Genomic DNA, 23977 nt, shown 5'->3' with positions numbered 1-23977 from the left:
TATTATCCATGACAGAGAGGTGATGGATTTAGGATATATGATACATGTACCAGGTATCATGTATCTCCCTAATGCTATCTTTAGGGAAACACACATACACATACACACGTTTGTATACAGTCATTGAGGGAATTTGTTTTGTTTGACTATACTTATTTGTTACAAGGCCTTTGTTTTTCTTTTCTCTTTTTTTTTCAGTGGGGGGTTAGATGAGAAGGAGAGAATAAATTTCATTTAATTAAAAGTCACTTTAAAAATAGTGAAGTGGGGAGTGCTACAGATGAAGAAAGTTGCATGTGCTTTCAGAGGAGGTTAGCATATTGTTAGTTTTGCTTGTTTGCTTTACTTTGTTCCTAGAGATTTCTCACGAATATTGGTAATCTGGAAATGTTTATAATGTAAAAATAAAGCACATCAATAAAACTTTAAAAAATAAACATAATTACCAACAAAATAATCATGAGTGAAATCTTTTTTTAATTAAAGGTTTTATTTATTTTGAGTTTTACAATTTTCCCCCTAATCTTACTCCCCTCCCGCCCCGAAGGCAATCTGTCAATCTTTACATTGTTTCCATGGTATACATTGATCCAAATTGAGTGTGATGAGAGAGAAATCATATCCTTAAGGAAGAAAAATAAAGTATAAGAGATAGCAAGATCAGACAATAAGATGTCAGTTTTTTTTTTCTAAATTTAAGGTCCTTGGTCTTTGTTCAAACTCCACAGTTCTTTCTCTGGATACAGAGTATTCTCCATCGCAGACAAACCCAAATTGTCCCTGATTGTTGCACTGATGGGCATGAGCGAGTCCATCAAATTTGATCACTGCCCCCCCCCCCCCATGTTGCTATTAGGTTGTACAATGTTTTTCTGGTTTTGCTCGTTTCACTCAGCATCAATTCATGCGAATCCCTCCAGGCTTCCTTGAATTCCCATCCCTCCTTGTTTCTAATAGAACAATAGTGTTCCGTGACATACATATACTATAGTTTGTTAAGCCATTCTGCAATTGAAGGACATTTACTTGATTTCCATTTCTTTGCCACCACAAACAGGGCTGCTATGAATATTTTTGTACAAGTGATGTTTTTACCTTTTTTCATCATCTCTTCAGGGTATAGACCCAGTAGTGGTATTGTTGGATCAAAGGGTATGCACATTTTTGTTGACTTTTGGATGTAGTTCCAAATTTCACATGAATAAAATCTTAAATAGCATATTATTTAGCTTTTTAACAAGGTTAGAACCAAATAATAAAAATAAAACCTCAATTATCAAAGTAGCTCTATAGGTGACAATTTGCATATAACTTAGAAGATAATTTAGGTAGGAATTCTTAGTCCCATGTGGACCACTTAAGCAGTTGGGTGAAGCCTATAGACATCATCTCAGGATACTATTATTATGGCATGACCAAATCCCCCCATAAAATTAGAAAGGTAATCAATTACATTGAAATACAATATCAAAAAATATTTTTAAACAATTCTAGACCCCCCAGTTAAGAACCTTTTTCCTTATTATCAGAGATTCAAGAAATTGTTCTTTGTCATATAGGAAATAAGAATCTGAGCATAACAATTTTAAATTCCATATTCAGCATTTATCTGCTTTTGATAAATTGCAAATAAGGAAAATATACTTCTGTGTTGTTTCTTCTTCCAGATCTGCCTGTAATTCTCTGCCAAAATTTTTCTATTTTCTTTCTTTACTAAGAAATATATAGTAGTAGTTGATGTGCATATGGTTTTGGTCATGCTGATCTCACTTTATATCAGTTCATAGGAATCTCTATGTATTTCCTTGTAAACTTCATTATTTTTCTGTTTTAAAAAATTGTGCCATCATATTCTGTTACATGAATAAGTCAAAATTTATTTATCTACTCTCCAATGTTGGATATCTTGGTTGTTTTCATTTTTTATTAAAATATAGTATCTATAAATATTTTTATATGATAAGAACTTTTTATTCTTTCCTAAAATTATATTTTAGGATTAAAATCCTGACAGGGAATGTAACTAGATTCTTAGATGTGAGCACCTTTGTGGCTCTTTCTGTGTATTTCCACATCACTGTCTAAAATGTTTTATGAGAATGGTGGAAGATTGTGAAACAAATCGCCTCACAAACCAGAGAAGGGCAGGGGAAAGGGAAACATACTTGCCGAAAGCTTGGCAGTAAACCCAGCTTCGCCAGATAATCCCAAGAGAATTGTGTGCCCATATACTGAGGGTATGTTTAATGAAAACAGGTGAGGTTTCACAAATGATTTCCAACAGCCTCTTTATAGTTGAATAATTTCCTGCAAGCTGTGGAGAAAACAAGATGTCACTTGTATTTATCAGTCAAACATTGACTTGGTAAAGCAAGATGCATCATTAAAATTGGATTTTTTCCTTGATAGAAGAATCCATAGGGACGACATTGTTCCATGATCGTCTGGTCATCATCATTAAGTGAAGTGTGTAAAGCAGGAGAGGTATGTGTTCTCTAAAAATGTTCACTGTCATGGAGGCTGTCCAGGTGAAAGAGGGATCTCTATAGACGATTGTCTTCCAGGTGCTCTTATTGGTGAAAAGTATTGAAAAAGTGTATAAGAAAACGAGAGGGCCTCCTCAGTAACATCCATAGCTCCTCCAACCTCAATGGCATCAGTAGCAGCAACATCAGTAACAATGACAAAACAATGAGCATTTATATATAGCATTTTAAGGTTTATAAAGCACTTCGCATAAATTAACTCATCTCATCCTCATAACCACCCCGTGAGGTTTGCACTATTATTACATTTTACAGATGAGGAAACTGATATACAGAGAGCAACCTCTCTGTACTGGACCAAGACCACACAGTGAATCTAAGTCAGGTTTCAAACTTGGATTTTCTTGAATCCAGGGGAAGTATGGACTTATCAATCCACGCAAGAAAAACCAAAGGAATAAGGAATGATTCTTTTTCAGACTAGAAATGTGATTTGATGCCACTGAGTTAGATCATTGAGCCATCTTTACAGGAGAGGCACTGCCAGTGACCAATAATCAGGGTCCAGAATTGCACATGAGGAAGCAATGGGTAGGTTTGTAATTGGGAAATTGTATAGGGCTTCCTTCAAACTCAAGCAGCTCCTTGACACCCCAAACTATCTTTCTCCCCTTTTCCCTTTTTTCCTTATTCCTTGTTTTCAATTATATGCAAAGATGGTTTTCAACATTCCTCCTTTTGCAAGTTTATGAGTTCCATATTTTTCTACTACCCTTCTTTCCTTCCCCCTCTCCCTCTCCTTGGCAGCAACAATCTAAAATAAGTTGTACATGTCAATCATGTTTAACAAAAAATTCATCATTAAAATAGTGTTTTTCCCTGATAGAAGACTCCATAGGGATGACATTGTTCCATGATCTTCTGGTCATCGTCATTGCCAAGTGAAGTGTGTAAAGCAGGAGAGTTAGATGTTCTCTAAGAATGTTCACTGTCATGGAGGCTGTCCATATTAGTCTTGTTGTGAAAGAAGAATTAGAACTAAGGGGAGGGGCAGCTAGGTGGCAGAGTGGATAGAGCACCGGCCCTGGAGTCAGGAGTCCCTGAGTTCAAATCCGACCTCAGACACTTAATAATGACCTAGCTGTGTGGCCCTGGGCAAGCCACGTAACCCCATTGCCTTGCAAAAACCTAAAAAAAGAACTAAGTGGAGAAAAAAAGTATGAGAAAGAAAAAAACATAAAAAGTTTAAAAGAAGGACCATAATATGCTTTGCTCTGCTTTCAGAATCCATAGTTTTTTTCTGTGGATGTAGAGGGATTTTCCATAATGGGTCTCTCAGGATTGTCCTTGATCACTGAATTGTTGAGAGGAGCTGCATGCATCATCCAAACTATCTTATTTAATACCCATATTCTTCTGGTGATGATCTCTGGTTGAGAATCATCCCAAGCCCATCATGTCTCAGGCAGGAGGTGATTAGTATAAACCACACATGCACCATCAGTTTTCTTTGAGGAATTAAAATTGTGATTGATTGCACAGGCTAATAGGGACGCAGATATGGAGCATTTTGATGATGATAACTTCAGCTTAAGAAATGGTATGATAGATATCACTGAGGAACTGATGATCAGACAAGTTCAGCCCCGTAGTCCCATTGAGAGACAACAGATGGAAATATTGAGTGCTGTGTTGGTTGTTCCAGGACATTGAATGTTTCACAGGCAGGCTGTTTTCATGTTGAACAGATCTATGAAATATTTAGGGAGGCAGCTAGGTGACTCAGTGGTTAGAGCACTGGACTTGGAGTAGGAAGACTTGCGTTCAAATTTGGCCTTAGACACTAGCTCTGTGAACTAGGCAAGTCACCTAACCTCTATCTACCTCAGTTTCCTTACCAGTAAAATTGAGTTGTTTGTAGTTGCCTGGCTATAATCTCAGAAATCTCAAGAATTTTTTAAAGTCATAGTGGTCCATTCTCAGAAAAATTCACAAAAATTAATAAATTTAAAATTCCACTCCAAAGAAATCAACATCTATATTTTGCCTAATCACCCCCCCCCATACAAACTAGGCTGATATAAAAGAGGTAGTAAATGAGATGATTGGCAGTTATTTTTTTTTTCGTGGTTCACACCTAATACTTTCCAAATGGCTGCTGGGCCCTTTTGAAGGCACTCCACAGTGTCCAGGTGACTAATGCCTTCCAAATGAAGGTTTCAGGGAGAGAGAGCATAGTTAGTGTATAGGAACATGTTGGAAAAGTCACTTTTACCCCATTAATCACAACCTTGAGGGTTGCTGAACCTGCACCTGCAGGGGCTGGGCTTGGGAAACAATCTGCTAAGCCATGTGGGCTGCTCTGACCAAGTGCATATAATCCTTCCCATGACCTCATTCATTCCTGGGGCCCACAGAAAAGCATTCCCTGCCACCCAGGAAAGTCTGGTGAAGGCACCAATTTACCTTCTCATCAATGAAAAAGCATCATAGAAAGCCACCAAGGCTGGATGGGTCCATTTGGGCAATGCTGCTAATTAGGAGACAGGAGACACTTTCCTTCCTGGGACTGAACCTTGAGGGTTTGAGGGCACATTTGTTCCCTCCCTGGGAAGAGGGCCCAGGTAACTCACATCTGGTGTGTTGGCAAGCTACCTCCAGGGAACCAGTCATCAACCAGTTTTTGAATTCTCTAGCAAACCCCAGCTTAGTATCTGATTTCCTCATTGGCTGTGTTGGAGTTTCAGGGAAAAATAAACAGGTTGGGGTGATGGAGAAGAGTGAAGAGGTGATGATTTCAAGGTCCAGCTCACTTCTTCCTTCCTCTGGGAAATTTCTATCATTTTCTCTGGCTCCCTTCTTTGAATTCCTGCATTCTTTGAACTCTCCTTTTAACTGTTCTCTGAATGCTATCTATGCATTGTTCCCCTCCTTGATCTAAAGTCAATGAGAAGGAGGGTAGAGGTTAGTTAAGAGATTGTACTAACTACAAGTTGCCATATTATATGGTGATCTTTAAGTGACTTAGAACTGGCTGACCAAAATCCCAAATCCATATTACTTCACCAGTTAAGTGATAGTATTACTAATCCTGCTCAACCAAAGTATTTATTTAGCATTGACTATGAGCCAGACCCTGTGCTAGAAGCTGAGATTGAAGAGGAAAAAATGAATGAAAAGCCTCTATCCTCAAGGAGCTTTCCCTCAATAGAGGGGTACATCAGGTTTAAGGATAAGTAAATGCAAATTGTTTGTGGAGCAAATACAAAGTAATTTGAACCTGGGAGAACACTGACCCTTGTAGGACTCAATATGGATATAGGTAGCATCTGATCTGGGCTGTGACAAAGCTTATTGTTGCTATCATCTTGTGCTACTTATGCAGTCACTGGAAGCTTGCCTCACCCTAGGATCTATTCTCTCCATCCACTCGCAGATTAAGTTTCATTCGCTTTAGATGAGGATTCTTACTCATTCTTCCCATGCTCTCTCTGTCCATTGACATTCTACTCCCATTTCACATTTATTCAATAGTTTCCCAAGACTCCATTTTCTCTCTTGAGGTGTCACATTATTTCACTCATTAGACCATCCCAAGCTTCCTCATAAATATGCCCAGGCCAGTCAGTGTTAATTCATACAGTGTTTCAGGGACTGTGGCATGAGGTTAGGTCTTCTATGCTTTGAGGACAGTGGATCACTACTGGTGGCATTTGAGATTCCGAGATAGTCCTTAGTCACCTTCGGACGCCATCTACTCCAAAGACTGAGTGACCCCTTCCTCAGTGTCTTGGGCTTGGTGGCCCTTTCAACTATAGACAAGTCACTTCTTCCAGTTGGCTCAACATTTTCTCCACACACTCTCTTTATTAGGGGGCTTGAGTTTAGCCGTTATGTTTGGCAAGATTTCCACTGAGCATTTGGTAATGATTCTAACAAAGTAAAACCCAGAATCAAAAAGTCAACTTGCAAAAATCATCTACTTTGGGGGCTGTGGGAGTGGAGTGGAGGTGGGACAAATCAACTTCCAACTCCCTCCCTCCCTCCTGCACCTGCACTTAAACTTTCCCCAAAGTCCAGAGCCCTGAGTCCAAGAACAGTGATGGAGACCAGCATCCCCAAAAGGTCATGCGTGACAATGGTGAGAAGGCTTCTGGATTTAGTCATCCCTCTTTCTGTTATCCCCAGATAATGCCATCACTTCAGTGACTATGGATTATACAGGGAGGGGAGTGAGAGGAGGGAAGGCTGTAAATGAATTTGACTGTAATCAATCAAAAACCAATTATCCACTGGGTGCCTCTGGGGTACCTGCCTCTCCTTGGGACTTGGGGGTGATGAGAGATGAGGGAGGTAAGCTTAAGACTCAGTCTCTTAGCCACAGCCATCGACATCAACTTTCCTAAGAAACAAGGCCAGTGGTTACCACTCACCACATCTGGGTGTTTGACCACAACAGCAATCCTAGGGCAAAAACTGGGTCAGAGGAAAAGATGGTAACCATTTTTTTAGGTCTTCAAGTCTATGATTTCTTTGCACTAACAATCAAGCTTCAAAGACCTGGGTCACAGGTTGTCTCTTCAGTGCAAATTAGAGAGGAAAGTTGAAGCAATTATTTGAAGCATTCAGCCAGCAAAAAATCAAACTTTTTGAGGGGAAATGGGGTTCAGAAGAATTGTAACAAAGACAGAGTGACAGGAATTTTGCAAAAGGGGACTACAGTTCAGAACTCATAAAGACTTAAAATGGCAATTTAGAAAGATTGTGAAATTTAGAAATATGCAACATTTATAATTTGACATCAGTTTCTCTCCTTCCAAGGTGATTAAACTTAGGACCTATTTAGCAAGAATAATTAAAACAGGAAGCTTTGGAGTGTCTGCCTTGCAGGGTGGGGAACTTGGAGCTAAGCCAGCTACCACTGATAGGAAAAGGGGAGCTTGAATAGGGATAGACTGAGCATTGATATTTTTTCCCCCAATATGGCTGGAGAAGGGGCTAATTTCTATCTAAAAATGAAAGAGAGGGAGGGAAATTGAAAGGAAGGTTGGGGTTGGGATTTAGAATAGCTTGAACAGGGAAGGGAAGTCTTACTTTTTTCCAACTTTGGGTGGCCCTATTTAGTCTGATAAGGACTGAAGATTCAATTGCTTACACACACACACACACACACACACCCCTACACACATAAATACAACAAAAAACCCAACAACCCAGTAGAGTTACCTTCTTTGATAATGTATATTATCTGTTCCTGAAGTTCGCACAATAGAACTAAGGAGTTCTCCATCACCAACACTGAATTTTACAATTGGTTTCATAATTTTCATTTTACAGATGAGGAAATTGAGGCCCACAGATATGAAGCGGCTTGATTAAAATCACGTAAGTAGTAAAAGGCATGACTTGAATTTGAACCCAGCTCCCTTAAATCCAAATCAATTAACAAGTATTCATTAAGAACCAGATAATGTGTTTGGCTCTGGACTACAAAACAAAGATGAGATAGCCTTTTGGGGCTTGCATTCTCCTAGGATGATATGATATGCAAATAGATAAATAGATACAAGATATTTACAAAATAAATACAATTAATCTTCCTCTCTTGTGGGGATAACTTTCCTAGAAGATGGCACAAAAGTAAAAAATGTGAATGTGGATGCATTGAAGTTGTGGGACATAGAGGGCTAAATTCTCATGACCACTAAAAACTATACTCTTTCACTAGCCATTGCTGAAAATACACTTTTCTGTACACAATTCTTTAGAATGAATCATTAATTTTGATTTAATATAATTTAATTTATTTATAATATATTACAATTAATTGTATAATCAAATAATATATAATTATTCATTATAATTTATTATTTATAGTTTAATATACACTTTCTTTAACATATCAATCAAGAAATAGCCCGTAAAATGCAAATATAAAGCAAAATTGCTAACAGTTTTTCTCTAGTGATTCCCTAGAATTCAGTGACTTTTTGTTCTAACATCTCAATTAAACAAAACATGGATTTCAGGCAATTTTTACTTTTTCATAACACATGAACTCTACAGTGCTGTTAATACAGTCTAGCAAGTAAATTTCTCACAATGAAAACTTTTTTTTTAACCTGAATCTTACCCACCACTTTGTCAGATGATGGAGGAAGATTGTTGTACTCTATAATATTCTATTTACTGCTATAAACCTCTGTATCTTGGCTGTCTTCTGAAAATCAGTGAAGAAGTAGGCTTTAGTTGCTGTTGTCAGAAGATGCTAAAACTGGTGAGGTCCTGACATCACCTCTGACACTGTCCTTCATGGCTGGTGAATGACAGTGGAAATTGTGAAGAATGTACCAGCTTGAAATAATCCATCAATGACATCTGAGCTATTTGAGATCTTTAAGTATAACAGTATGGGAGTATATCAGGGGTAAACTGACCTTAAACCTTGAGGCTGTGATAGAGGATCGACAGCCTCAATGTTTCGAGCGAGCTAGTCGTTTATGCCAAGCTCCCCTTCAAGCTTGGAAACTCTGTGCGTGATACAATTTGGGGAGTTTGTTCATCATCATCATCATCTTTGTCATCATATGTACTGTCCTGAAGACCTTCCTGAGCCATCGCCTCTGACTCCTCCTTCACCAGCTCCTGGGGGGGGGGGTGCTCCTGCAGGATGTCAGAGACACCTTCTTCTCCCATATCATTGAATCCTTCAATTCCTATGATATGGAATAAGATACATAATTGTTGCTATCTCATTGTTTCATTGCCACCATTTAAAGCCTTCAAAATCCTGGATACAAACAGGTCACACTTTTTTCCAGTAGATGTTCAAGGAAGCCTATGAAAATCCTTTGCATGTCATGACATCATCTCCCTGATGTCATGGCCTTCTCTGGGAACAAAAGACCAACATCAACCTAGGCCGAGACTTCAGCACAGTGATAAGTTTCCAGAAATCCATCATGGTTGTTTCTAGGTTTGCTTCCAAGTAGTTGTAGACATGGTGTAGATTTTCTTAGTGAAATGGGACTCAAAGGCTGTTAGGATTCCCTGGTTCATAGGTTGGATCAAAGATGTGAGGTTGGGTGGCATAGAAACAACAGCTGCCTTTTCATGGACATTTTCCAGGTGTTCATGAATATGAACTAGTACATTGTTGAGCATTAAAAGAACCCTAGATGCAATGTTCTTTCCCTGCAGATATTGTTCTACCCCTGGAATGAAGCTGTTGAACCAGTCCTACAAAGTCTCTGCAGTCATCCCTGTTTATCTGTTTCAATGCCAATGCACTGGCATTCTGGTCTTTCAAAACCCTGGGATTTGGGGCTCAGTAGACAATCCATGGCTTATATTTGAAGTTGCCACTGCATCATGGTAGGGTCAATTGATTCTTAAAAGCCTTGAACCCATGAGCTTTGTCAATGGCTTTTGTTTTGTGTGTGCACTTTTCTTCCTGTTTCAAAAACATATCATCCTCATCAGGATAAAACATTGGTTTGTTCAGGGAATCTTTATTCTCAAAGTGTGTTCAACATATTCTGAAACTCAACAGCAGCTATAGCATCAGCAAGACTAGCTTTGTTAGAACATTTCACATTTTTTTTTTTGGCAAGACAATAGGGTTAAGTGACTTGCCCAGGGTCACACAGCTAGGTAATTATTATAAAGTATTTGAGGCCAGACTTTTCACATTTTTTAAACCATACTGTAACTTAAAACAATAAGCCTACCTTTGGGTAGCTAAAAAAGATTCCACATTTTCTTATCTCCTCATTACATGCGTATAGATTTATTGAACCTTCAAGAGAATGGCTGTCAGAACAATCACTTTTTGCCACCATCTTCCCCCCCCCAAAAAAAACTTAGCCATTTTTCCATTTTCTAAATTTACTCATTGCATCCTGAGAGTTTACTTTTGCACTTTCTGGAGCAAATTCACAAATACTTTAAGGAATACTTCTTTGTGATTATAACAAATTGGAGATCTGCTAACAGCAAACTTGTAGCCAACAGTGACTACAGAAATTTTAGCAAGAAGTTTATCTGACATCTTTTTTTCCTCTTTCAGCTACATAACCAATTTTATAGGTTTAGGTTTAGAGCCCAAATAAGTTACACTGTGCTTTGGGGGCATAATTACAACACAAAACTCTAGATATAAAGGTAAATGATGAAAATGTGCTACAAATGCATGGTAAGCACTTTACCATGATAGGCTGAGCAAGACCTGGGAAGCAATTAGTGGATGCTTCCCAGCTTCTCCATGAACTTGCAAGGATGCATCTCTCATTTTTTCCCTCTACTCTGCATAGCTGTTGAATATACAGGATTGCCAATGAAAGTGAAAATGAGGTTACTAATAAAAACGCATAAATGTTTTGAAATCTCAAAAGGTAAACACATGACTGTTGAAGACCAACTATACATAGGAACTCGGGTGACTTACCATTGGGAGACTAAGGAAGATCTCTAGAAGGAAATAACACTTGAATTGATCCTTGAAGATAGCTAGGGTTCCAAGAAGAAGAGAATGATCGATTATTCCAGACATTGGGGGACAGCTTGAGTATAGAAGTCGGAGATGGAATATCATTCATGAGTATTGACTCAACATGTAGTAAATACAAACTGGAGCCAGATTTTTGTTTTTTAGTTTTTTTACAAGGCAGTGGAGTTAAGTGACTTGACAAAGGTCATGCAGCTAGGTAATTAAGTGTCTGAGGATGGATTTGAACTCAGGTCCTCCTGACTCCAGGGCTGGTGCTCTATCCACTGTGCCATCTAGCTGCCCCCGGAGTCAGATTTTAAAGGGCTTTAAACATCAAACATTAAGAGTTTGTTTGTTTTTTTTAACAATGGAGGCAGTAGAGAACTCTTAAAGGATTTTTAGATAATCAGACATTATGCTGTAGAAATTTGGTAGTTTTATGGAAGCTGGATTGGAGGGGGTGAGACTTTAGGAAAAGGGACCAATTAGAAGATTATTGCCATAATTCAACCAAGGGATGATGAAGATCCAAAGTTAAATGGTTGCTGTGTGAGTGGAAACAAGGGGATAGATGTAGGAGATGATGAGTTAAGATCAACAAGACTTGGACTGCTTAGAGAACAGGGTGTGTGTGTATGTGTGTGTGTGTGTGTGTGTGTGTGTGTGTGTGTGTGTGTGTGTGTGTGTGTGAGAGAGAGAGAGAGAGAGAGAGAGAGACAGAGAGAGACAGAGAGACAGAGAGAGAGAGAGGGAGAGGGAGAGAGAGAGAGAGAGAGAGAGAGAGAGAGAGAGAGAGAGAGAGAGAGAGAGAGAGAGAGAGAGAGAGAGAGTTAGAGGATAGCTCTAATAGCTCTACAATCCTGGACTCTGGGTGCCTAGAAAAATGATGGTACCCTAGAAAGAAAGGGGACTTGGGAGAAGTGGATTTAAGGGAAAAGATGCTGTGTTATGTTTTGGACATGTCAAATTAGATAGACTGATGGAGACATTGAGCAAGTGGTTAAACACGAAGGATTGAGATCAGGAGAGAGAGCTTAGGGCTGCCTAGATTCATCTGCAAAGAGCAGGGTTTCTTAATTTTTGTGTCATGGATTCCTTAGACATCTACTGAAGGAAGACTTTGGTGACACCTCTTCAGAACCATCCTTTGAAATGGATAAAATCAAATTATAAAATTGCAAGGCAAACCACTAAGAACCCATATTTAGGTTAGGTTCTGAAACTGCAGACACAAAGATGAGATAGTCCTTATCTTCATGGAGCTTGCATTCTACTGTGCTAATACAACATGAAAATAAATAGGTAAATACAAGGAAAATAAAAAATAAATACAGTTATTTGGGAAAGATGCTGTTGAACTATATCTATCTCTAGATACATAGATCTACACTATATAGATAATATTATATATATAATATATAATCTATCCCTCATGTGCATATGTAAATTTTTAGCCATATACATAATATAGATAAAATAATAGATAAGCATATTTATATGCACATAGAAAAGTATACAAGGAATAGTTGTACAACCCATTTATATATACATCTATGGAACATGCATTTAACATACACTGTGTGTTTAGCTATGTAAATGTGCATAGTATATGGGTGACTGGATACATATAAATATATTATGTGTATATTTAGGTAGCATGTGTGCATATGTATAAATGAATACACATATTTATATATATATAAACATATATCTATATAGATATATAAGTGTGTCTATATGTCTATGTAGTGGCACTTAGGTTACTAGGCTTTAGCCCAGATCATTGAATGCATGGGTCCATTAGATATTGTACAAGAGAGAAGAGGAGATGGCCAAGAAAGAGTTCTGGGTTTCAGGCTCACTTAACAGAGTGGGACATGGATGGTGAACCTGTTAAGGAGACTGAGGAGTATTCAGAAAGGCAGGAAGAGAACAATGACAGAGGGCTGTCCCCCAACCCAAGGGAAGAGAACAGTGTCCATTGTCCCATGGTCCCTTTGACTATCACCCTCTCTCTTTTTACATGTTGAAAAATGGTACTTTGAAGCAGTAGTAGCGTATTCCCCTTTGGAGGCAATTTGGGCACAGACACAGTAGCTACTTTCTCAATAACACGTGCTAACCACTGCACCATCTGCTTTTTTGAGTTTCTTTGTTTTCTCCAGTTGTACTAGAAACGAAAGGATGACAAAATTCTATGGCTTTCTCAGTGGAGCACACAGTGGTATGCCAGGGAAACAAAGAGACAGATCTGATAACATGCCAGGTAATAAAATAAGCTAAATATAAAATTAAACTTTTATAGGGTGACTAATATGCCATTTCCCCAGGGGAATAAGTCAAGTGTTCAACTGCTTGGAATTTTCAGCTGTATTCTGGGAAATAGTCAAGTAAATTTGGTCAGATTTTTTTTTATACAAAAAGAATCATGACATTTTCACTGGGGATGGAAGGAAAAGCCTTCATTATGGGATAGGTATCATGATGGGAATAATGGAGAATTTGGAATCAGAGGCCCTGAGTTCAAGTCCTGTGGGTGATCTGGGGGCCAGCCACTTAAGACCTCAGTTTATTCATTCATGAAATGAGGGTAATGAACCATCAGTGGTTTCCATTTAGTGGTTTGCAAATCAAGGTTGTTGCTAAAATTCTTTAATGGTGGTTAAGCAGTGGAAAGAGTTCAAATGTGACCTCAAATACTTACCGGTTGTGTAACCCTTGATGAATCATTTAATCTTTTTTTGCCTCAGTTTCCTTATCTGTAATATGAGCTGAAGAAGGAAATGACAAACTACTCCTCTATCTTTTTCAAAGAAAACCCCAAATAGAGTCATGAAGTGTTGGATACAACTAAAATGGTAGAACAACAACAAACAAATTAAATTAGTACAGGGACTCCCAATACATTGTTTTGATTGAAAGGGGAACAAAAAACATTGAGAATCATACTAGATGGCTTCTGAAGTCCATTCTAGCTCAAAACCTATAACTCATGCCCATAGACGTGAAGATTCTCTGATAGTTGCCTTCCTCCTCAGACTCTTGCCTCTAGTCCTTGAATCTCTGGCTCTGATTTATTCCTATATAGGGAAGCTTTAGCACTGGTTATGAATGAATATAACGAATAATAAGATTATTCATTGATTCAATTTGAGAAGCATTTATTAAATACCAACTATGTATCATTCTAGACAAAGATAAAAATAAGGTTCCTGCCCTCAAGGAGGTTCTACTCTAATAGAGGGATTAAAAGGCATCTGAATTAAAGTTTGAAGGAAGGTGAGGATTCTAAAAGAAGGAAGTGAGGATGGCTTGTTGTCATATCGAAAACAAAACTCACTATTCCCCCCCCCCCCCCAATCCAATCCTCTTCCAAACTTTCCTGTGGAAGGCACAACCATCTTCCCAATCACCCAGACTTGTAACCTTGGAGTCATCTTCAATTCCTCTCTCACTCAGGCCACAGATCCATTTGGTCGCCAAATGCTTTCATTTCTTTCTCTACATCTCTTGAAGATGTTGTTTTTTTCATTCTACAAGAGAACCATGACATAAGAGGTGATACTCAAATGAATTGGACTTAAATAATGGGATGCTATGCAAAGTCTGCAGTCTCACTTTTTCCTCCAGAGCCATCTGGGGCCAATGGCCAGATATGGATCAGGGCTACTGAAGATGGCCCTGATTACATTGGAAATCTTGGTCTTTTTAAACCAAGGTCTTCAACAGGTCTCAGTTTGACTGAAGCAACAACCCATTCAAGTGATTAAGGCTAAGTCAAAAAGAGTTGAGGCAAAGAATGACCTTTTAACCCCCAAACAAAAAAAAACAAAAAAAATCTGGGAGGAAAAGACCCTCAGGAAGATTCCAGTGCCTCTCCTCACACAGGCAACACCCTAGTTCAGGTCCTTGCCACCTCATATCCAGACTATTGTGATATTCTCTTCATTGGGTTTTCTGTCTTAAGACTCTCCTCACCAATCCATTCTCCACACAACTGCTAAAGTGATTTTTCTGAAGCATAGATCTGACCATAGGAGACCCTCTCCAATAAACTCTGATGGCTTCCTGTTACTTCTGACATCAAATAGAAATTCATCAGTTTGGCATTTAAAGCATTTTACAACCTGGCTCCTTTCTATGTTCCAGTCTTTTAACACGTCATTCCCCTCCACACACTCTATGGTCTAGAAAACGGAATTTCTTTCTGTTTCTTTCATTTCTATGCCTGTTTACTGGGTATATTTACAATCCTTTAATGCTTTCCCTCCTAGTGTCTGCCCCTGAGAATCCCTCTCTTCCTTCACAACTCAGTTCAAGCAGGTCTTTCCTAGTGCCCCCAACTGTTAGACCTTTACTCTTTCAAGACCAGTTTTTATATACTCTGTATGTATGAATTTTGAGATGCTAAAATGGAATCTTACTGAAGACAGGATGGTTTATTTTTCCCTTTGTGTCCTAGGTACATAGTAACAACTAATCAAGTCTTGAAGATTGTTCCATCAGTTGATGTGGGAGGGTGCATTTGGCATAATATTATTGCTGTTAGTGTTCATCCTTTGTTTTGGAAGTATACCAATGGCATCACAAAGTGATGTCTTGATTATCCCATGATTAGATTTAAGTGACACAGTTGTGTAAAGCCATCAACTTCACTCTGTCTTCCAGAGTCATCAAAGTCCAGTAGCAAGACAAAAGTCAAGGTGACTGGTAATGGCCCAGGATGTAGGGGATGACTTTGGTGTCTTTATTGTCTGACCAAGCTCTAGGCATATTATATGGCTGCTTCAACAGCCTTCATATCTATTGGAACAAATTGTTCTTATTATGCTTCATTCTTCTTGGAGAAGTCTTCACATCCCCCCCTAACTCACTAATGACAGATGGTTTAGCCCATCTGCAGAGGTGTTTTTTCCAGGGCATAGCTGCTGTGCAGACTATAGCTTCTTGGAGTTATAGGTGAGAGTTGGTTGATGGTTGAACAGAAAAAAGTAGATGAGCAACTCTGAAAAGGGGTCAACAAGCCCTCACATCAGAAGTGCTAGTCCTCCTGAACATACCATACACCCCAGACAAGAGATACAGCCTATATAAAGATACAGAAGAGAGAGATGGAACAATACCATAACAGGCCACTGAGATCAGGAGACAATAAAGGTCAATCTGGCTGGAAAGTGGAACACATTAATGGGAATAAATCTGGAAAGGAAGGTTGAATCCAAACTGAATTGTTTTTTTTTTAAGGTTTTTTTTTTTTTTTGCAAGGCAAGTGGAGGTAAGTGGCTTGCCCAAGGCCACACAGCTAGGTAATTATTAAGTGTCTGACACTGGATTTGAACCCAGGTACTCCTGACTCCAGGGCCAGTGCTCTATCCACTGTGCAACCTAGCCACCCCATAAACTGTGAATTGTTTTTAAAACTAAGTTGAGAAAGTTGCAATTTATCCCAGAAGTAATAGGGATCCCCAGAGTTCATGAGCAGAAGGTGAAAAGAAAAGGTCTTTCCGTTAAGATGATGGCTGCTGCTGGCTGGAAGAGAAAGTGGAGAGGAGAGAGGTTAGAGACCATTTAGCTGACTATTGTAACAGCTTGGGCCAGAGATAATGAGGACTTGAACTCCACAAGTAAGTGAAAAGAAGGGAGCTGTTGCAAGAGATGATCCATCTTTGGTTACATTACATTCTGACATAAATGTGTGTGTGTGTGTGTGTGTGTGTGTGTGTGTGTGTGTGTGTGTGTGTGTATGTGTGTATTCACCCTAAAAAATGATCTAGGGCTTAGGAGTGGCTATATCTTCTGATCAATATGATTAACCTTTCTAGGTGGGAACACTGGCAACTTAAAAGCTCTTGTTTCCATAGTATAAGTAGTTGGTGATAACTGATTGACTTCCAGATCCATCATCTGCTGTTGGTTTTGGCTCAAGACACATTCACATTACTCTGCTAGCTTGAAGCAGGGACTTGTTTGCACTCAGTGTTGGGGGGTCATAAATATGCTGGTGCCATGCTCTGGACACATTTACACAATCCCAGCAAGCTCTCTGCTTCCTTTGCCTGGAGAGACTCAGCTCATTAAGTTGATTGTCAAGGTTACAGTGATGGTTTCTGGACTCCACAAATAAGCAGGAGACTGGCAGAGTTTTAATATTTATGCCACTGGACAGCCCTAACACCATTCCAGATGCATTTAGAGGGTTCCCTGAGGCAAAGCTGGCTAGGAGACCTCAAATTCATAGGAACACGTTCAAACTTGAGCTTTATGCCTGTATTTCCACTTTCTACCTTCCTGGGTTGGATTATCACCCCTATGTGTGTCTATGTAAAGGAATTGAGGAATTTAACTCATTTCCAATCTTTAAATGGAGTAAACTTTACCAAGTCACTGGAATATGTTAAAACTTAATGCCAATTAAAAAATGAAGAGTCAGTGGCTTAGGGCTAATCACATTTTAATTACTGAATTCAGTAATTAATTCTTGTTTGCAAGACAGACCTTTTGACTTGAGCATCCAGGGAACTCTTAGGCTCAACTAATGGGATTCCTAGATAAAACTACTTTAAAAAAAATTAAGGAAATGGGGTTAAGTGATTTGCCCGAGGTCAAACAGCTAGGCTGGATTTGAACTCAGGCCCTCCTGACTCCAGGGCTCGTGCTCTTACCCACTGTGCCACCTAAGCTGCCCCGATAATACACCATTCCATAAATGTACTCATTCTCTCAGAGCTGTAGCTTTTGAGCTCCCACTGAATTTTTTTTTTAGTCAGCAAAGAAATTTAATGAAATTATATAGTAGGGAAATCATATAGGTAGTAAACTTCTGAGGCCAAATTTGAACTCAGGTTTTCCTGACTCCAGACCTAGCACTCTATCCACCGGACCACCTAGCTTCTAGGTAGTCCAGTGGGTAGAACACCAGCTCTGGAGACAGGAGGACCTGAGTTCAGACACTTGATACTTATTCTATGATCTTGGATGAGTCACTTGACCCTGACTGCCTCACATCCAGGACCATCTCCAGGAATCTTTATTCACATCTGGCCACTTGACCCAGATGACTCTGGAGGAGAAAGTGAGGCTGGTGATGGAGCGCAACACCCCCTCACTCAAATCCAGTACATGTGCTTGTCATGACATCACCTCCCTGACCTCATGGTCTTCTCTGAGAATGAAGAACAAACATCATCACCATAGTAAGAAAGGTATTGATCAAAACCTCTGGGGCGCAGTTTTCAACACCTACACACACCATCCGTATTGGAAACATGTTTGACCAGACACATATAAAGGGTCAACTTATTCTCCAACACTGCAAGCTTATGGATTTCAGTCTCTCTCAGGATCTCCGGGTCTCTCTGCTATTTGTTGACTTTGCTCGGTCCATTGCCTCGGCCACTCTCTGTTGACCAGGTTTCCTTAGCTGATAGATGTAGGTGGTGTGGCGTGGTGTATAGTTTTTAACAGTATTACTTGCTGTTGTTCTTGCCTGATCCATGCTCAAGGGTCAACTACTGGTTTTATGGTCACTGCCAGATATGGCCCCAGTGGACATGCATTGGAACGTCCTTTGTTGTAGAATGGATCCTTCTTCAGACTGTGTTTGGGCTACAAGGTCTCGAAGGTCCCTTCCAGCTCTGAGAAGCTATGAGTCTGTGTTACAGTGTAAACTGATCTATCTTGCAAGTTTGTCTGAATAGCAAATGTACGTGACTCTCACTTAGTGGTTACTCAGTTTAGTTAAAAGCTGACACTAAAACAGGATTCTCTGAAATGCCAAATTGAAAAAGTTGGATGCAGGCCTTACTAGTCTGGAGGACAAGATGGCAGAGTTTTGAAAAAGACTTATTTTTGAAAAACAAAGAGCTGATTATCCATCTTCTGGATTGAAATCCAGAAGTGTATTCCATTTGTCAATTAAGTTGACAATGAATAGAGGACTGGAGCTGGAGTCAGGAAGATTTGAATTCAAATTCGGCCTCAGCCTTACTAGCCATTTGACCCTGGACAAGTCACTTGACCTATATCAGACTTGGTTTCCTCACAGGTAAAAAGGACCAAATTATAGTACCTGGAGGTAAATTATAGGACCTACTTGGTGTGAGGTTGGTGTTGAGGATTAAATAGGACAATATTTGTAAATTTGCCTGCAGTGGTGCCACATAAATTGTGGATGCCTAGGTGCTTTTGAAAAAATTCCAATATTCTTTTAGGGTTGAGGCATGATGAGCAGAATGCTTCTAACAAAAAGAGGCCCCGTGCATTTCAAGGAGAGGGTTACTTGAGTTTAAGCGACTGACTGTCACTCTGTTCATGGTCTTCATCAAAACTCTTTTATATGTTTTGGTAAATGTGCTTATAAGAAGAAATTTCAATAAGAAAAACAAGATGAGAAATGACTCTAAATCTGGAAACATTTGAAAGAGTGTTATTTTTAATAGGCTCTCACTTATGAAAACACTAATTAAAAACCTACCATGTATATTTTTTGTGAGGGGACACTGTTCTTTATTGCTCTGGGGGAAAAACCTCAAACTTCATTTAACACTGAGAGTGAGAGAAAAGTGGGAACCAAGTGGAGCACATTGGAGAAGGAAATCAAATGAAAGTAATCTGCAGTTACCAGCATTGGGGCTTCAGATCCCAGAGAAGAATTAAAGGCCAATTCTAATAAAAAAAAAAATCTGTTAGTTTAACTAATTCAAAAAAGACTAGAGGCAGAAAGACTTCAGGAATGGATTAATTTTCTTCTGCTTAGATACTTTAAGATGATTTAGCAAGACAGAGTTATAAATACTTCTGCTGTGAGTAACAAGAAATTAGCAGCAGATTTGTACAAACTCACAACAGCATGCTTGTCTCCTTAGGGGAATTCTGGGGAAAGACAACACTGTTGTATGTATGTGAGGTTATGGTTCAGTGGGGGAAAAAAAATCTCTTCCAAACCTGATTTAGGTAGCAGATATCCCATCAAAAAACCTAACCACCAAAAACTGCCACGCCTTATCATGTGCTTCAGCGTAAATCTTGCCATCCTTATTATAAGAAATCTAAAAGAAGAAAGAAAAGATGGGTTCAAAAGATCTATTTTTTGGGGGAAAAGATCTGATTTGAGAATAAGCTTGATCACATCTTCTAGAGCTTTTTTAAAAATATGTTTTATTTTTAAATTATTTCTTTTTTTGGTTTTCAAGGCAATGGAGTTAAGTGACTTACTCAAGGTCACGTAGCTAAGCATTATGTGTCTGAAGCTGGATTTGAACTCAAGTCCTCCTGACTCCAAGGTCAGTGTTCTATCCACTGCACCACCTAGCTGTCCCCATCTTCTAAAATTTAAGAGAGAATAAATAATCCCAGTTTGATTCTTAATACATTTCTTTATGGTGCTCCAAATGAACTCTTTGTTTACAAAGAGGAAAAGAAGGGGAATTTTCCCTTTAATGAAGCCTTAATATAAAGCTAGATAAGTGGGAATTATGAGTTGAGCTGTTAGAAGAATGGTTAGGAGGATGGTATATTATGGGAAGAAAAGGAAAGGAATAATTAAGAGATGTTAATTAAAATAGCCAGGAGGTATCTATCATTTCTATCTAGCAAATTGGCAGAAGTAATTAAAATCAATGAAAAGTCAATGTTAAAAGGTTGTGGAGAAACAAGTTCATTCATTCAGTGCTCAAAGAACTGCAAATTAAATTTTTTTCCCTGAGATTTCTGACAGAATGTCAGAATAACTCAATTATTCTTTTTGACTGGCTTATTGTCCAAGAGTATCCTGAATGCATCATTAAAAACAAATGATCAGGGGGGTGGCTAGGTGGTGCAGTGGATAGAACACCAGTCCTGGAGTCAGGAGTCCCTGAGTTCAAATCCAGCCTCAGACACTTAATAATTACCTAGCTGTGTGGCTTTGGGCAAGCCACTTAACCCCATTGCCTTGCAAAAACCTAAAAAAAAAAATGAATGGGATTGAATGGAAAAAGAATAGTGATCAAACTTGGGATGAAATAAAAATTGTTATAATATTTTATGAGATGACATTTATTTAATTGTAAACCATCAAAATATGTTTATTTGATTGAATTGAAACAACAGTTTTTACAATATTTTTTCTTAAAAAAGGGAGGTTTTGCTAGAAAGGTGAAAAGATCATGGGAATGACATGTTGCATGTATCATCAGACATTTGTTGAGTTGGTTGGTTTTGCTCAAATGCTTTTCTCTGTTACAAGTTTGGTTTATGCATATGTGTGTGTGGGTATATCTGGAAAAGACTGTGATGTAAAAATAAAAAGCCTCAATAAATTTTTTTTGAAAGAAAAAGGCCTGGAGACAAGGAATTTTTAATTGCCTCAGGCACCGGTCTTCAGAGCATGATAAAGGGAGCGTTTATTTGGAGCTATTTAGGCAGTCTATGAGGGGGAAAAATATTCCCCCCCCCAAAAAAAATAACATGGAATCTTAGAATGACAGAAAATGGACTCAATCTTGGAGATCTTCTGGCCGGATTCCCTCACATTTAGATGAGGAAATCATTGTCATCGTCGTCATCATCATCATCATTGTCATTGTTGTCCTTGCTCCCATACATTCTCCTCCTCATTGACCTCTCTTATCTCTTCCTTGTTGTTCTCTTCCTCCTCTTCCTCCTCATTCTCTTCCTCTTCCTCCTCCTCCTCCTTTTCCTCCTAGGTATCAAGGCTTTGTGTTAAACTCTTTACAAATATTATCCCAATTGTTCCTCACAACAACCCTGGGAAGTAGGGGTTATTATCATCTCCATTTTACAGTTGAAGAAACTGAGGCCAACAGAAGGGAAATGACTTGCCTAGCATCACACAGCTAGTGAGTTTCTGAGGCTGGATTTGATCTCAGGTCTTCCTAACTCCAGATCTAGGTTTAATCCTGCGTTGCCATATCTAATGCAGACATTTTCACAACACTTTGGGAGAGGCAGGGAGCACAATGATGGCAAAAATAGGCCTCAACTTGTTCCGCAAGAGACACCAGCATTGCAGTCTTAGAAGACTCCAAACCCAAACTTGGGTCTTTTGAGAGAGTATCCAAGTAACATCCAAGCATGCTTTTTTTGTTTCTAGAATTTGTTACTGGTTTCTCAAGCTCACTCTGAGGTTGTATACTAATGCAGGATACCATTGAGGAAAAACCATCAAAAAGATAAGTGCTTTGCTGGAGGGCTTTCCAAAGAACTTAAACTTAGAATTAAAAGCTCTGGCTAAAAACATTTGTGGTTTGGGAAGCAATCAATACTGGAACCTTTAATAAATGAATCTCTTCTTTGCCTTCTTTAGCAATTTCAACAGAAGTCAGGGATACTGTGTTCAGAGTAATCTCTTGCAAGGAAGATTTTGCAATCCCACAAATGGGGTCCTAGGCAGATGGCATTTAGGGAGATCCAAGTTCAAATTCTGCTTCAGACACTCACTAGCTGGGAGAATTTTTTGGGTTTCAGTTTCTTCTTCTGTAAATTTAAGATAACCATAGTTTTCCCCCATAGAATTATTGAAAAGATCAATTGAGATGATGTATGTGAAATGCTTTGGAAATTTTAAAATGCCACATAAATGCTAAATATTTCAATAATAATAATTATTATTTTATGGATGGAACAGGATAGGACCTTAAAATTTGTCTGGTTCAACCCCCTTCATTTTACAAATGTGGAAACTGAGATTGAGAATTTAAGTAATCTAAAGTCATACTTTAGACATGGTCTAAATGGTCATAAATAGAAGCCAGGTCTTCTGATTACAGGTCTACATTCTTTCTATTCTACTACTGAGGCAATTGGTGGTTCAGCAGAGGACCTGCCTGGAGTCAGGAAGATCTGAGTTCAAATTTAGTCTCAGACACTAATTACGTGACCCTGGTCTAGTCCCTTAATTTATTTTTGCCTCAGTTTCCTCAACTGTAAAATAGTAACAGATTTGTTGTGAAGATGAAAGGAGATAATATTGGTAAAGCATTCAGCTTTACAATGCCCCACAAATAGTAGGCACTTGATAAATGCTTCTCTCCTCTCCTCTCCTCTCCTCTCCTCTCCTCCCCTCTCCTCCCCTCCCCTCCCCTCTCCTCTCCTCTCCTCTCCTCTCCTCTCCTCTCCTCTCCTCTCCTCTCCTCTCCTCCCCTCCCCTCCCCTCCCCTCCCCTCTCCTCTCCTCCCCTCCCCTCCCCTCTCCTCTCCTCTCCTCTCCTCTCCTCTCCTCTCCTCTCCTCTCCTCTCCTCCCCTCTCCTCTCCTCTCCTCTCCTCTCCTCTCCTCTCCTCCCCTCCCCTCCCCTCCCCTCCCCTCCCCTCCCCTCCCCTCCCCTCTCCTCTCCTCCCCTCCCCTCCCCTCTCCTCTCCTCTCCTCTCCTCTCCTCTCCTCTCCTCCCCTCCCCTCCCCTCCCCTCCCCTCCCCTCCCCTCCCCTCCCCTCCCCTCCCCTCCCCTCTCCTCTCCTCTCCTCTCCTCCCCTCCCCTCTCCTCCCCTCTCCTCCCCTCTCCTCTCCTCCCCTCTCCTCTCCTCCCCTCCCCTCCCCTCCCCTCCCCTCCCCTCCCCTCCCCTCTCCTCTCCTCCCCTCTCCTCTCCTCCCCTCCCCTCCCCTCCCCTCCCCTCCCCTCCCCTCCCCTCTCCTCCCCTCTCCTCCCCTCTCCTCTCCTCCCCTCTCCTCTCCTCCCCTCTCCTCTCCTCCCCTCCCCTCCCCTCTCCCTCCCCTCTCCTCCCCTCTCCTCTCCTCCCCTCCCCTCCCCTCCCCTCCCCTCTCCTCCCCTCTCCTCTCCTCCCCTCCTCCTCTCCTCTCCTCTCCTCTCCTCTCCTCTCCTCTCCTCTCCTCTCCTCTCCTCTCCTCTCCTCTCCTCTCCTCTCCTCTCCTCTCCTCTCCTCTCCTCTCCTCTCCTCTCCTCTCCTCTCCTCTCCTCTCCTCTCCTCTTCCTCTGTCTTCCATGGGATTTTTTCAAAGGTTTTTGACCTGCATCATACAAGTAGTAAATGGACAAGTCAATTCCTCTCT

The sequence above is a fragment of the Macrotis lagotis genome, chromosome 8 (genome assembly GCF_037893015.1).
Source record: "Macrotis lagotis isolate mMagLag1 chromosome 8, bilby.v1.9.chrom.fasta, whole genome shotgun sequence".
NCBI classification, from domain to species: Eukaryota; Metazoa; Chordata; class Mammalia; order Peramelemorphia; family Peramelidae; genus Macrotis; species Macrotis lagotis.
This window is presented reverse-complemented; position numbering follows the sequence as displayed.